Source organism: Halichoerus grypus, chromosome 2 (assembly GCF_964656455.1).
Source record: "Halichoerus grypus chromosome 2, mHalGry1.hap1.1, whole genome shotgun sequence".
NCBI classification, from domain to species: Eukaryota; Metazoa; Chordata; class Mammalia; order Carnivora; family Phocidae; genus Halichoerus; species Halichoerus grypus.
In genome coordinates, this window is record NC_135713.1 from 151,211,426 (window position 1) to 151,225,723 (window position 14,298).

At 59.0% G+C, this 14,298-nt stretch overlaps 1 protein-coding gene across 2 annotated transcripts in view; it reads right to left on the reverse strand.

Annotated features, from left to right (window-relative positions):
* RABEP1 (rabaptin, RAB GTPase binding effector protein 1) overlaps positions 1-14,298 on the reverse strand; it is a 204,810-nt gene that overhangs the window by 181,913 nt on the left and 8,599 nt on the right. For both annotated transcript variants that reach the window (XM_036078318.2, XM_036078319.2), the window contains exon 2: positions 11,943-12,032. The gene's annotated coding sequence lies outside the window, so the exon portion shown is untranslated. The remainder of the gene's footprint in view (positions 1-11,942; positions 12,033-14,298) is intronic.

The window sequence follows — 14,298 nt, forward strand, 5'->3', positions numbered from 1 at the left end:
CCCTCTCCCCCACCGCCAGGCGGGGCTCCTCCCACCACTGGACGGGGCTCCCCTCCCCCTCCCTCCTCTGGGGCTCCCCTCCCCCCTCTGGGCGGGGCTCCCTCCCCTCCCCCACCGCCGGGCGGGGCTCCCCTTCCCCTCTCCCTCCGCTGGGCGGGGCTCCCCCTCCCCTCCCCCTCTGCTGAGCGGGGCTCCCCTTCCCCTCCCCTGCTGGGCACGACTCCCCTTCACCTCCCCCTCCGCTGGGCGCGGCTCCCTCCCCTCCCCCACCCCCCCTGGGCGGGGCTCCCCCCTTCCTCCTCCGCTGGGCTCGGTTCCCCTCCCCCATCACTGGGCGGGGCTCCTCCCCACTTCGCGCGCCTCTCCCCTTCCCCTCCGCTGGGCGTGGCTCCCTCCCTCGCCGCCCCGCCCACCCCGCCACGCGCGCCCCCGCGGAGATCCGCGCCCGCGGGCTTCTGGGAGGGGCGGCCGCGCAGGTGCCTGGCAGGCTGCGGGCGGGAGCGCAGGCTCCTGCGGGCTCAGGGCCGTGGCGGCGGTCAGCAGCTGTGGCTTCGCGGGGCCGTGTGGGTTGTGCCGGCCGGAAGGCTCTCTGCAGGCAGCCCGGGCAGGAGCAGAGGCCGGCGCGGCGACGGCTGCGTGCAGGGGTCCGGGTCCCCGCGGCAGGTGTCGTCCGGGCAGGTGTCCGCGGCAGGTGTCGTTCGGGCAGTGCAGGGAGCGCGGGGCGGCGGAGGGGGGGGTTGCTCCAGGGAGGAGAGTGAGGCTGGCGGGGACGTCCAGCTGGGGAACCCCCGGGGGCCCCTCTCCTTCCCCGTTAGACCTTCCTGACGCTGGACGCCTTCCCGGAGACGCCGTCTTGCTCCTGGCGGCCCTGTATCCAGGGCGCTGCTGCAGATCCGGGGCCTTTGAATTATTCCCTCGATGGAATTAAAATGCTTCTTTTGCTGTGGCCACTACATAAATTTGAGAAACGGTGGAGGGGTCCACCTGGTCGGAGGCTGCCTCTCCCGTGCGCTGGAATCCGTCACTGGAAACAGGCAGGTTACATCGCACCGAGTGCGGCTCGCGTCTGGGCTCTGATACTGGAAGCTTGTGGCTTCCTGTGGGCCCCGGGGACATTTTTTCTCCTGCTGTGTTTTGTTTTCTTTCTTAGCCTTTGTCTAGTATCGTGGAAAGCACCATACGTATCTGTCCACCAGACTGCAAGTCTCTCAAAGGCATGACTCTTAGTGGAACAGGATCCTAGAGACGGAGGGAGGGATGGAGAAGAAGGGATTGCAGGGTTTGGCTCCTTGGCGAAGCTGAGTGTGTTTAGTGAGCGCGGAAAGCAGAATGCTTTTTCTTATGCTGCAGGGTGCCCCTGAAAGCCTGCCGCGGGTGTGGGCCTTCTCCGGAGCGAGTCCAGGCTAGGATGGCTGTACCACTAGCAGCAGCTAGAACTCTGGTCCACGGGCGCACACAGGATCAAGGGACGATTAGGGAGATGGCGCCAGAGCAAGAGACGTGGGAGTTCGAGACTGGGCTACAAGGGAACCACTCTCCGGGTCCAGAGATCTCCCGCCCGCGGTTCAGGCAGCTCTGCTCCCAGGAGACTCAGGGTCCCCTGGAGCCCCTGAGCCGACTGTGGGTGCTCTGCTGTGAGTGGCTGAGGCCCGAGAGGCACACGGAGGAGCAGATCCTGACCGTCCTGCCCGAGATGCACAGAAAGAGCCGTGGGAGGGGAAGGCACCTGGGGACATCCAGCTCCAGCCCAAGCGGACCCAGCCTTTGCCAGAGCATGGTGGGGAGCCGGACTTGGGAGGGAGAGGAGGAGGGAGTATAAAGGGCACATGGTAGGTGCTCAGAAGTTCGCTGTCATCACTCTGAAAGACTTAGGCTGCTTGGTCACCTCTACAGTGAGGAGGGAGAATGATAAACTGCCTCACAGGGAGACCCTAAAGATGAAATAAAGCTTCTATCACGTCTGGCTCCGAAGCCTCGCCGCCCACCTCCCCAGCTTCAGGGAGCCCTCACACACCCCCAGGAAATCCTTCATTCCCGTCCTGCCTCCTTAGGCCCACTGCTCTCCACGCCTAGGTCATCACTCCCTGAGCTAGAGGCCGGCTTTCAGATCCTTTCTCTCTTGACTTCCCCAGGCCTCCCAAAACAGACTCTTTAAGCTATCAAGCCATTCCGGTCTGAGATACAGCCTATGGTCACCTTCGTCTGCCGCCCGCGCCCCTGCTAGAAACGAGGAGGTCAGCACTTAGCTCCTGCCCATCTCTTCCTTCCCTGCCTGAGTCATCCCCATACACATCCTCCCCTCCCTGCCTGGGGCAGAGCCTAGACCAGAGCCTCAGGAACCAAGGGAACGTCGCGGTGATGTGCTGCTCATCAAGAAGATTCCATTTCATACTTGGTTGTGCATCACAACCCCCCCATCAAACGGAAGCATTTGACAGCTCTTAGCAACAAACGGGGGGAAACTAGAAATGGAGGTTGATCTTAAGAGTCTATTCCAGAAGTATGTTCTTAGCTCCCAGCATTCCTTGCCTTTATTCCAGAATTTTTCTTTTTTTTTGTCTCTTTTACTTCTGTTTACTAAATCTCTACTCATTTATCAACTGGGTACTTTACTTTTCAAAAGAAGCTAGCTAGCTGTGGTTGTTTGTTTCCCCAGCAAATACACTGCAGACTTCTTAAACCACAGCATTTAATGTGGAGAAAATGCATTTTTTAAAGTTTTTATTTATTTTTTTAAGTAGGCTCCACGCCCAAAGTGAGGCTTGAACTCATGACCGTAAAATCAAGAGGGGCACGCTCTGATTGAGCCAGCCGGGCGTGCCAAGAAAGTGTATTTTTTAAATCGAATGCTCTTAAGTCACCTTCAAGCAATGGTTTTTTGTCCTCTATTTGGACCAGAGAGAGTGTCACAAACAATTAAAACATACAGTGTTATGGATGTCTGAGAGCAAAAGGGCAAAGCACTCTTCTTTAAGGAGCAGGTCAGAGGGGGAGGCAGCACCAAGCAGGTGGACGCAGGAATGGGCAGCCGTCCCCTCCATAAGGGAGCCAGCTGCTGGGGGACCCTTTCCAGCAGCCGTCTGCCGATGGGGCAGCGAGCGGAGGGAAGGGTTCCAGAGTCAGGAGGAGCAGACTTCCTGCCCTTCCCTAACCCTGCGACCCTACTTTCTTGTGTTTCCCATCCCCCACAACATCAGCTGGCCACTCCCCAATTTCTTGAAAATAATACTTAATCTCATATTTTTAAAATATTTATTTATTTTAGAGAGAGAGAGAGCGTGAGCAGTAGGGGCAGAGGGAGAGAGAGAATCTCTAGCAGGCTTCCTGCTGAGCACAGAGCCCGACGAGGGGCTCCATCCACGACCCCGAGATCATAACCTGAGCCGAAACCAAGAGTCAGACGCCCAGCTGACTGAGCCGCCTCTGTAGTGAATATTTTTTAAGTTTCTATTTTCATGCCAGAAGTATAAATCCTGGGGCACCTGGGCGGCTCAGTGGGCGAAGCGTCTGCCTTCGGCTCAGGTCATGATCCCGGGGTCCTGGGATCGAGCCCCGCATTGGGCTCCCTGCTCAGCGGGAAGCCTGCTTCTCCCTCTTCCTCTGCTGCTCCCCCTGCTTGTGCCAACTCTCTGTCAAATAAATAAATAACATCTTAAAAAAAAGAAGTATAAATTCTCACCCAAGTGGCCCCGTGCCAAGTGGCTCCGCACCTCCAGGACAGGCGTGTTTACTCTGGCAGCCCTTGTTGCAGGAGGCGACTCAGTGGACTCGCCGGCGGCGCCCCTGCATCTGAAACCACCTCTGAGGCCGGGGGCACTTTAGAGCAGGCAGCGGTGAGAGACCCCACAGTGCAGGGATGGGCGCGGCCCCGGGGCAAGGTGGCAGGCGGATGGCTGTCCCCGGTAAGAAGACGCCCACAGGGAAGAAAGGCCTCGAGTGTAGGGAGTGTGGAAAAGTCTCCATTTATGACTCACACCTTCTAACCCACCAGAGAGTTCCTTCCGGAGAAAAGAGCGGTGACTGTGGGAAACCATCCAAGCAGAGCTCCACCCTCCTTCAGCATCACAGGAGGAAGCCCCGCGAGCGCCGTGAGTGCGGGAAGCTCCCTGCGGTGGGCGCCGGAGGAGGATGTGTTCGGGGAAGCAGCCCTCTGAGGGTCCCCACCGTGGGAAGGTCTTCAGTCAGCCCGCGCGCGTCTGAGTCAGGATCTGAGAATTCGCGGTGCAGAGAAACCTCGTGTGTAAGGAGTGTTGGGGCGACTACGGGTGGGGTTCAGAGCTCGTGAGACCCCCGAGAGTTCATTCCAGAAAAGAGCCTGCCCCGCGTCCTGACGGTGAAAACGCCCCCGGAGTCCTACGTCTGTCTCGTGAGTTCTGGGACTAGGTTCCATAAAAGGTGTAAGTTCCTGGAGGCCTTTCCTGCGGCTTCCTTGATTTAGGAAAAACCGTTTACCTAGTGCCACCTGCAGACCATCACTCTGCCCTGGGATTCAAATGCCTACTCACTGGAGCACCGGGCGGGGCACGACGCGCAGCCACTGGGCCGTGCTCATTCCCATAATAGCACCGTGAGTGGTCTCTGCTCCCGGCCCTGTCTCCACCCCGTGCTGGTCTGCTTCCACGGACAAGGCCACAGCCACAAAGGGCCAGGCACGAGACAAATCGCATGAGTCACTTGGACGGGAAAGGCTGATATGCAAAAGTGTGAGCTAGGAGAGCGAGATCTCGGAGAATAGAGGAAGGGCAGAGTGGGGACAGGTGCCACCTCTGGGAGAGGGACAGTGCCCAAGGAAGTAGCAGAGCCCCCCCCCCATCCCAGCCAAGACTGAATCAGACCTCCCTGGACAACGGTGTTGCTTCCAGCCGTGAGCCCAGCTGGTGTGGACAGACTCGCAGGAACCAGGTTTGCACTCCCTTCCCCAGCCGCACTTCACTTGGTGGTGGGAGGATTCGCTCCAGGGAGGTCACTGAGCAGCACGAATGGGGGCTCTCTTCTCTCTGAACTGGTTCTTAAATATTTACCAGCACGAGTTCCAGCCCAGTGGATGGTGAAGTTCACCGAGGTGCTACCCATGAGAAGGGGAAGGAAAAACGACAGGAACCAGAAGGAGCGCCCTTTACTGGCCAAGCTGTGCCCGCTAGCAAAGTGGAAACGTATACAGGCGGTCGTATACAGCAGGGCACAGCCCAGGAGACTGGGGGTCAGGAGGCCACACGCTGCTACCCGGCCCGGGTGCCGACCTCACTCCCACCTCGGGCCCTCCCTTCCTCCATGCTGTCCGCCCGGATCGGAACGTGTATCACCCCCTGCCTCAGATCTCTGCTTCCGTGTCCTCTCTTTGGAGAAGCCTTCCCTCCCTCTACGATACCGTGTTATCCCCGCTCCCGTAAATGTCCAGAGGTAGCCGGGCGGGCGCGGTGGCCTGCACACCTGCGGTCCCCGCTGCTCGGGAGGCTGAGGCCGGAGGCCCGCGTGAGCCCGGGCGTCCTGGGCTGCACTGTGCTGTGGCGATCAGGTGTCCCGGGAGCGGGGAACCGGCAGGCCACCTACAGAAGGGCGAATCGGCCCCGGTGGGAGACCGGAGGTCACAGCGCCTGTGCTGATCGTACATGTCCAGAGGTGCACGGGTGGTCCGCGCACGACAGCCTACAGGCTCAATGCGCATCCAGCTCGTGGCCTGTTTTTCAAAGCCCACAAGCTGAGAAAGGGCTTTGTGTTGTCTCTGTTCCAAAAAGCAGAAAGAAAGAGTGACAGAGATTGTATGTGGCCCACAAGCTAAACTATTTATTTGCTATCTGGCCCTTTACAGAAGCTCGCCAAGGCCTGGCCTAAGGGGCAGCTCAGTGTCGTCCGGCCCGCCGCCGCAGGACCCCGCGTGCTCCCCCTTGTTCTTGCGCAGCCCCCCCCACCCCCCGGCTAGACTGTTACTCTGCGTGGTTGAAGCATGGGGTCTGTTGCGGCTCACGGGGAAGGCAGAGCGGCAGTCCCAGGGACAACCAGGTTCCTTCTCGGCAAGTGTCAGGGAGGGTGCCCCCCTCCTTCGTGGAAACTGAACTACACGGCCACGTCGGTCTTCCAGGAAGGCTGGAAGCAAACCTCTCGCAGGACGGCCACTTGCCCAGTTAAAAGTCTCACTGTGGAGAAGGAGAGAATGTGGCAAGAGCGGCACTCCACCCCCAGGGGACGTGCCCCACCCCGCCGACTGACCGGGGGAGGGGAGTCCGGGCTCGAGAGGGCGCAGGGGGACCGGGCAGCAGAGGACGAGGACCAGAGCCCAAGGGTGTGGATGAGGGCTGGCCCCGGGGGCCACTCCAGAATCAGCCGTCATTCCGGCTGCGGAACGGGACTCTGAGAAGAGTGAAACCAGAGACATCCTTTGTAAGCAAAATATTGACCGGAAAAGGTCTCTTTTGACATGTCAGTACAAAGGAACAGAGGCTCTGTGTGTGCAGTCTGACTGTGTTAGAGGAACAGTTCCTTGCACCCAGGGGGTCCTGGGGGTCAGTGGTGCCGCCCTCGTGTGATCGGCGTCTGCCCTGTTTCTGTGTGGAGGGGACCGTGTCCAGGTGCGCATTTGCAGCTGCTAGTAGGGGGTCCCCAGCCAGGCAGCTGAATAAACAGAACTTGTGCTAACGGGGAGGGGGGTCCTCTGTCCCCAGCAGGAGACAAAGAAACGGACTCCCTGGTCTCAGCAACCAAACGCACAGCAGGGACTTGGAGGGCACGTCTGCTGGGGCCGGTGAGAAATGCGCACAGAAGGCTGTCCTCTACCTAACAGGTGTGCTTACTCCACCGCACCCCTGGGACGAGCCCGCCCGTCCTCGGCAAAGTGCGAGGTGCACGTGTCAGGGAGGCATCTGTGTGCCCACAGGAAGGGAAAGAAGTGATGCGAGCTTCAGTCAGTCCCCGGACCCTCTTTTTTTTTTTTAAGATGTTATTTATTAGAGAGAAAATGAGCGCGAGCGCGAGCAGGGGAAGGGGCAGAGGGAGAGGGAGAAGCAGACTCCCCACGGAGCAGGGAGCCCAACGCGAGACTCGATCCCAGGACCCCGGGATCATAACCCGAGCCGAAGGCAGACGCTTAATGACTGAGCCACCCAGGCGCCCCGGACCCTCTTTTAACATAACGAGACCAAGGTCGGGGAATAACTGCAGTTAGAACAGCTTCATTCACAAGCTTACAGCCCCCAGTGAGCGCTCTTCCCCGGCCTCGCTCTCCTTGGCTCCACAGGGAGAAGTAGGGAGAGACAAGGAGCAGCACAGCCCTGCCTGGATGCGGAGGAAGCTTGTGCTGGGGGCTCGCAGACTGGGGGGGCAGTGGATGAAGCAGGAGCCCCTCCCCATCCTACCTGCCCGCTGCCAACAGAGAAGGGCAGCCCCTTCCCTCCCGTGGAGGCAGACTGGCTGCGTGGGATGGAGCACCCCGCCTTGTGGTCAGCAGAGGCGGGGAGGAAAGGGAGGTGTGTTCACAGGCCCGGCCCCCAAGGCCTCCCTGCACGTCCCCCGGGCTGATGCAGGGTTCTGGCGTAGCTCCTCCCCTGCCCCGTCCCGCGGCCCCTGTTCTCTCACCCAGATGTGCCCCAGGGCGCCCCCCAACACTCCATCTAGAGGTCTGTTCCCCCGGGACTGCAACCTAAGAAAACCAGGCGTCAAATAAGCAGAGTAAAGAGATGTTGGCGGGGACAGTGGGGGGCCCACACTGCGCTAGCGGCCTGGGGATGGGGAGAGGGGGCAGACGGGAAGGACAGGACGGGGCAGGAGGAGAGAACGGAGGAGAGCCCAGGAGCTCCTGGGCTGCAGCAGCGGGCCTGGGGCTGAGGGACTCCGTCAGCCCGGGAGCCTCGTTTGCCTCCCCTGGGCACCTGCAAAGTAATGAAGCAGTTTTCCACGGTCACGTCTAACCTTAAGAAATAGGCTTTATAGGGGCGCCTAGGGGCTCGGTCGGTGGAGCGGCCGACTCTTGATTTCGGCTGAGGTCGTGATCTCAGGGTCGTGAGATCGAGCCCCAAGTCGGGCTCCGTGCCCAGTGGGGAGTCTGCTGGAGATTCTCTTTCTCGCTCTGTCCCTCCCACCGCGTGCACGCTCTCTCTCTCTAAAGTAAACAAATCTTAAAAAGAAAAGAAAAGAAAAGAAAAGAAACAGGCTTGCTTTATATTGCTATGTTACGGATGAAGAGACGAAGAGGTTCACTAGTTTGTCCAAGGTCACGTGATGCATCCGAGGCAGAGCCAAGATCTGAACCTAAGTATGACTTCCAACCCTGTGCCCACACAGCTCCTTGTGCTCAACAAAACTGCAAGGAGGAGGAGGAGGAAGCGGGGCTTTTCGCATTCCTGACTTGAAGTGTGGGGCAGGGGGAGCCAGACTCCGCAGACGGTGGGGACTTGGTCCCTGAGACCCGCCCGCCGCCGCTGCCTGGGGAGCAACGCAGAATTAAGTTCATTCTGTCCCGACTGCAGAACAGAACAATGAGAAATGATGGCCTTTCTTTCAAACGTGAAAACAGCTCCCTCACCCACAAAATCGGCATAAACGAAAGCCTTATAGCGCAGACGAGCACATCTCTGTACACAGACAGGAGTAACGCTTCTGGCCGTGAAGGAGTCACGAGGACTGGATTTACCATCCCCCCCCCCCCCCCCCCCCCCCCCCCCCCCCGTCCCAGCCAACTAAGAAGCCAGACAGAACAGTGGATGACAGCGGTGCTGGGCAGGGCGCCCCGAGGGAAGAGGGCAGGTGAGGTAAGAGCCAGGATGGGCCCGGCTGAAGGGACGGAGCTGAGCGTCGCAGAGGAGAGAGCCGGCTGACCCCGGGCCTCGCACACACGTGCTGGCGCCACGTCCCCCACCCGGAGCCAGGGACAGAACCCGTGGGAGGCGCGGGCAGCGTTCTTGGAGCTCACACAGGTCTGGGAATGGCTGGAGCGGAGAACCCTTGCCGTGGGCACGCACCCCGCAGAGCCGCACAAGGGTCTTACTGCAGGGACCTGGGCCTCAAGGCTGTCAGTCCCACCAACCAAGTGGGAAACGGAGCCTCAGGAGAACCAAACTGTTTACAAGTACCTTACCGGCATCCCAGTTCAAAGCTCAAAAATATATTGAAAGGAATTAAAACAACAACAACAACAACAACATAAAATTTACAATGTCTAGGATGCTGCCAAAACTTCAAGGCAGGGCTGCCTGGGTGGCTCAGTCATTAAGCGTCTGCCTTCGGCCCAGGTCACGATCTCAGGGTCCTGGGATCGAGCCCCGCGTCGGGCTCCCTGCTCCACGGGAGGCCTGCTTCTCCCTCTGCCTCTGCCCCTCCCCCCTGCTCGCGTTCTCTCTCTCAAATAGATAAAAATCTTTTTTAAAAAAGACATAAACTGAATTCTAGAATTAAAATTACAATGTCTGAGATGAAAAATGGGAATAGAAACTACCAAAATACCTAAAAAATAAAGAAAACAAAACAAAACAAAACAAAAAGATGAACAGGGCATCAGCGAGCCGTGGGACACCGTCAATCACTGGAGGGTACGTGTGGTTAGAGTCCCGGGGAAAGAAGAGGAAAGCAGAAAAACGAAGCAATCGGCGCTGATGGTTTCTAAATCTGATGCAAAGTATCAACCACGGGTGGCAGGAGTGTGGACAAACACCGGGTCTGTATGGAAGAAACATACACCAACACACTATCAAAATCAGACCGGCTGAAAGCGGTCATGAGCACCCACAATCGGCTGTGCTGTGGAATTTCATCTTAGAGATGAGGACTAAAACTGGTAAGTGGAAGGAAGTGCTAGCTGACTGGGGAGTCTGAGGACTGAGCACCCTCACGGGGGAATGTGTGCAGGGAGAGCCTCCCGTGACCTCCGAACGCATCACCTTCGCCACTTCCCGGTAAACGCACTGGGAGACTTGACAAAGACCCGGTGTGGGAATGGGGGCCCACGTCCGCTCACAGGGCTGCTCGGCAGCTCACGCAGATGCAATAATGTACGTTAACGACCGGTGCAGGGCAAAGGCGCGATCGGCACTCTCCTCGAGCTCAAGCGCCGGGGAGAAGGCGCCCCTAACCTGGGGCACATCAGAAGACGGACCACGGGCAAAGGAGAGAACGACACTGCATTACGGGGCGCCTACTACGTACCAGGTGACGGGCTCTCAGGTGCGTGGTTCTATATTCTGTATCTGCAGACTCTGTCCCCACTTCCCGGACGAGGACACGGGAACCCCAGGACAGACCGAGGTAATCCCGTCCACACTGAATTCCGAAGAGGCCGCGGGCGCCTGGGGGTCAGCACAGACTGGCCGCCCTGGCTGTCGGTCCACTGTGAGGACAAACGGCTCCTTCTCCCTCAACTCATTTGCATTTCCTGCAGCGCCCGAGCCAACGTGGTGCGAACAAGAGGGAAGGAGCAGGGGCGGGAGCCCAGCCCGAGCCCGGAGGACACACGGGTTCGTCTCGCGGTACAGACTAGGTAAGCACAAGCCGCCCAGGGCCAGTGTTGAGGGTAATCCTGAGCAGATGAGTGCATCTGAGAGCACAAGCCCGTGAGGCCGAGGAAGGCGCACCATGAGAGCACGGAGTCCCAGCAGACACGTCGGACGCCGGCTCCCGTGCAGCAACAGTGTGTCCAGAAGACGGAAGTAACGTGCGAAAACAGGAAGGAAAGAGATAAAGCGGCAAAGGCTGTGATGAGAGAGAGAGACTCTGAGGGCGGCCCAGGTGAGATCTGCTCTGTTCTTTCTCCCGGTGCTGAAAGCGGCAGGTGTCTGGGCACCCGCGGCCGCTCGTACTCGCGTAAATGGCGTCGTGGATCAGCTGCCGCAGCCACAGAAAGCCTCCTCCCTGTCCCCTGTCACATGAAGGGACACCACGGGGGACAAAACTCTCACGCCACCAGCATCCTTTGGGGGGACAGAGGGTCTACACAGAGAGATGAAGGGCAGCAAGGTATCACGACGCTCCCTTCAGCTCCTGGGGTTCACCCTTCGTGGCCTCTTGTTTGTGGGGACCACTCATTTCTTCACTTCGGGGTGGCAGCCCTGGCCTGATGCCCTTCGTTCCCTTCTGCAGCCCATCGGCCAGAGCAAGACCCAGAGCTGCCACAGAGGGCGTGTGCGGTCCACTGACCCCAGGGAAGGGGAGGAGAGAAAAGGCTTTAGGTCAGAACAAGGGTCCTGCAGTCGGTCCAGCCCCGGATGGCCGCGCACGGTGGACGCTCCGTGATGCGGAAGGTGTCGAGACCAGAGGTTCCTCCACACTGGTATTCAAAGGGCCTCCCCGGTGCGAAGTGTCTAGGGCCTCCCCCCGGTGTGACCGTCTCCCACGCGCAGCACCTCCAAGCTCCACTCAAGACCTCCCAGGTCTTCCTCACACCCACTGCAGCCCGGGCACTCCCCGGGCACTCCCCGACTTGGGACTGGAATGTGGATTAGAGGCCCCCTTCCTGTGGCCCCCCGCAGTCCAGTTTGAAGAGCACCCCACAAGCAGCAGATCAAGGGTGCAGACGCACTCTGCTCCCTCCTTGGTGATCTCTGGGGTCGTCTGCCCAGGAGCCGGCCCAGACCTTACCCATCCGACGCATAACCAACCTCCCTCATGCGGAAGGCCTCACACGGTCAATCCCCATGCCGGCGCTCACACGTCCACACTGGCCTTCCCACCCACAGCCTTGGACCACAGGGCCTTCTTCCTAAAGCCAGCCCTGCCTTCCCCACCTGAGTCTATCCGTTCCCACCGCACGCGAGACGAAATCTGAGTTCGTTATTAAACACTGTGTGAAGGGGCCTGGATGGCAGCCGGGAGCATCTGCGGGGCTGCTGAATGAAGCCCACCCAGGATGCGGAAAACGGACAGCCAAGCCTCCGGACGGGAGTTGGCTGTGTGCCCAGCACCCCGACCCCACTGCTCCCCGGGACCCCACGGGCCGGGGCTGCACTCGGTGGGGCTCCTACCTCATGGTTCCAGAGGCAAGGTGGCGGCCGGGCACAGAAGGTGGCTCTGGAGACGTGGTGGGTGCCGGGGGCGAGTCTGGTCCACACGGCCTGCAAAGCGTGTTACAAACAAGGACACATGAGCGTTCTGTCCACACACCACAGGGGAGGCTGGAGATGAGGGTGCGGGAGGGGCCTGAGGTTCATGGAGGGGCTTCACCTGCCCGCCGGCCGCCCCCAGCCCTCCTCCCCTCTCGGAGCTCCAGGCGCCTTTTGGGGGCACTGCCCGCCACTGGATTGCTCAAGTCCCCAGCAGTCTCCTAGCGCTTAGACCTACCCCCTCTGTTCTGGGGGCCCCCAGGGTCGGTGCACAGGTGCTAACAGGTTCGCGGGCACTCAGCAAGTGCTGGGCGACTGGGGCTCCTCCCTGGGGTCATCCCCAGAGGCTCCGGCTCCCTCCACTGTCAGGGGCGCCCCGAGGCAGGTCATTTGGACAGTTTCATCCCCAAAGCTGAGGCCCCGGATGAGGGAGTAGTGATTGCGGCTTTCTGGGTTAATGTTTTTCAAAGGTCAAAGTTGGCTTTCAGGGGCAAGGTAAAGGACTACAGAGGTCCAAGGATGGGTTTCAGATGGCCCGTGAGTCCCCTGAGGTCCCATGCACATTCTTCTAGGCAGAGCCTTCCAGAGTCTCAAGACCCCTGACCTCGCAAGCTCAGGGACCCGCCTTAGATCAGGAGTCACCTAGAAGAACATGTAATGAGTCTGACAGTACTAACAACTGCAAACACTGGCCCTGAAATCTCAGTAGTAAGGGGATTTAAAAAAAAAGTTGGACCATCCAGATGATCTGGAACATTACCTTGTTAATCATGAAAAACATGGATGTGTGTATATAGATCATTTATGACCGATGAACGAAATCGGTAACACAGGCCCCGTTGTGAACGATAAAGGATCTCACCAAGCCAAGCAGAGGGTGGAGGACAGAGTGAAGTTTCTGCAAAAGCAGGAGCACAGAGCAGGTGGCTGTGGCCCTGGGGGGAGGGTGCCCCTCAGGGACGGGGACGATACTGGCCTAGGAGGGTCACATGAAGACACCGTGGAACAACGTATTTGGTGTCAAGTGAGTAAAACTGTAAGGACACACAATTTACCAAACGTGTCAGGACACCAGTAAAACGGAAAGGATGAGAATGTATACCAACGGAGCTAAAAATTCTCAAGGGTTATTTCTGGGCATTTAGGGAGGTCTTTGAGATTGTGAGGCCTGGTTTTCAAAGCTCCAACCCTAAGAAAATTCGTGCTTCTTTTCCTCGATGGACTCCTACTGGCATGAACATATGGCTACCACTCACAATAACGGGGCAGATTTCGAGTTCCAAGTCGGCGGAGAGGAGGGGAGGCCGACAGAAGGGAAGGTCCGAGTCTCCCTGAGATGAGTGGGTGCGAGGCGGACGCGGGCAGGGAGCGAAGTTACGGGCTGTGCACATAGCATGTGCGTCAAGGTGGACAGACTCGTTCACCAGAATTCCTCCTGGGAAACACGGACTCTTCTTGGGATGAGAGGAGACCTCCCCTCTTTACGCATATGCTCAAGTACAACAACGAAAGTGGGTCACTGTTGCCTTCCCGTGTTCCAGGGAGTGGGCTGCTGAGGGAGGGCCTCTTCTCCTTCCGCGCAGTGGCCACAGCCCGGGTGGGGCCGGTGGGGAGGGGCTGGGCCTTGCTGAGGTGGCTGAACCTGAGGTGGGGGAGCGGGGAGAGAGAGCAAAACCAGCCATGGTTTGGCCAACAAGGGACGTGGGAGGACGTACAATGTGCACACCCTTCTCCCCTGGGAGAAGCACCTGGGCGCATCTGTGGGAGCAGACTCTTGGGCGTGAGCTTAAACAGGGGCCGAGTTCTCTGTCAGGGCCAGGGGTGAGTGTGGACATCAAACACGTGAACACAGGACCAGGGGTTGGAGGGACGGGTGCCATCCAGGCTTCACAGGACAGAGACACGGTCGGGGAGCATTTTTCGGCTTGAACCTGAGCAGCGAGTAAGAGAGCACGCTGCACCTGTCATCCCTGTAAGGACGAGGGAAGTCGGAGAATCCCTCCCGCTCGGGGCCTGACCGCCAGACACCAGAGGAGGGACGGAGGGTGGGGGGCCGTGCGGCGTGCTGTTCGCTTGTACGGCCTTTTCTCAAGGAAGGGTCTGAGCTGGGGGAGCACACTGGGGCTCAGAGTAAACCCACATAATGGGTTTTGGCTGTGAGTGGTTGTTTCCAAGGACACGATTTAAATCTATGACATTCAAATCCATGTAGTAAAAACACCAACGTGCACAGGGTTTCACACACGGCAGCCACGAGCCTGCCTGTCCATGGCACAGC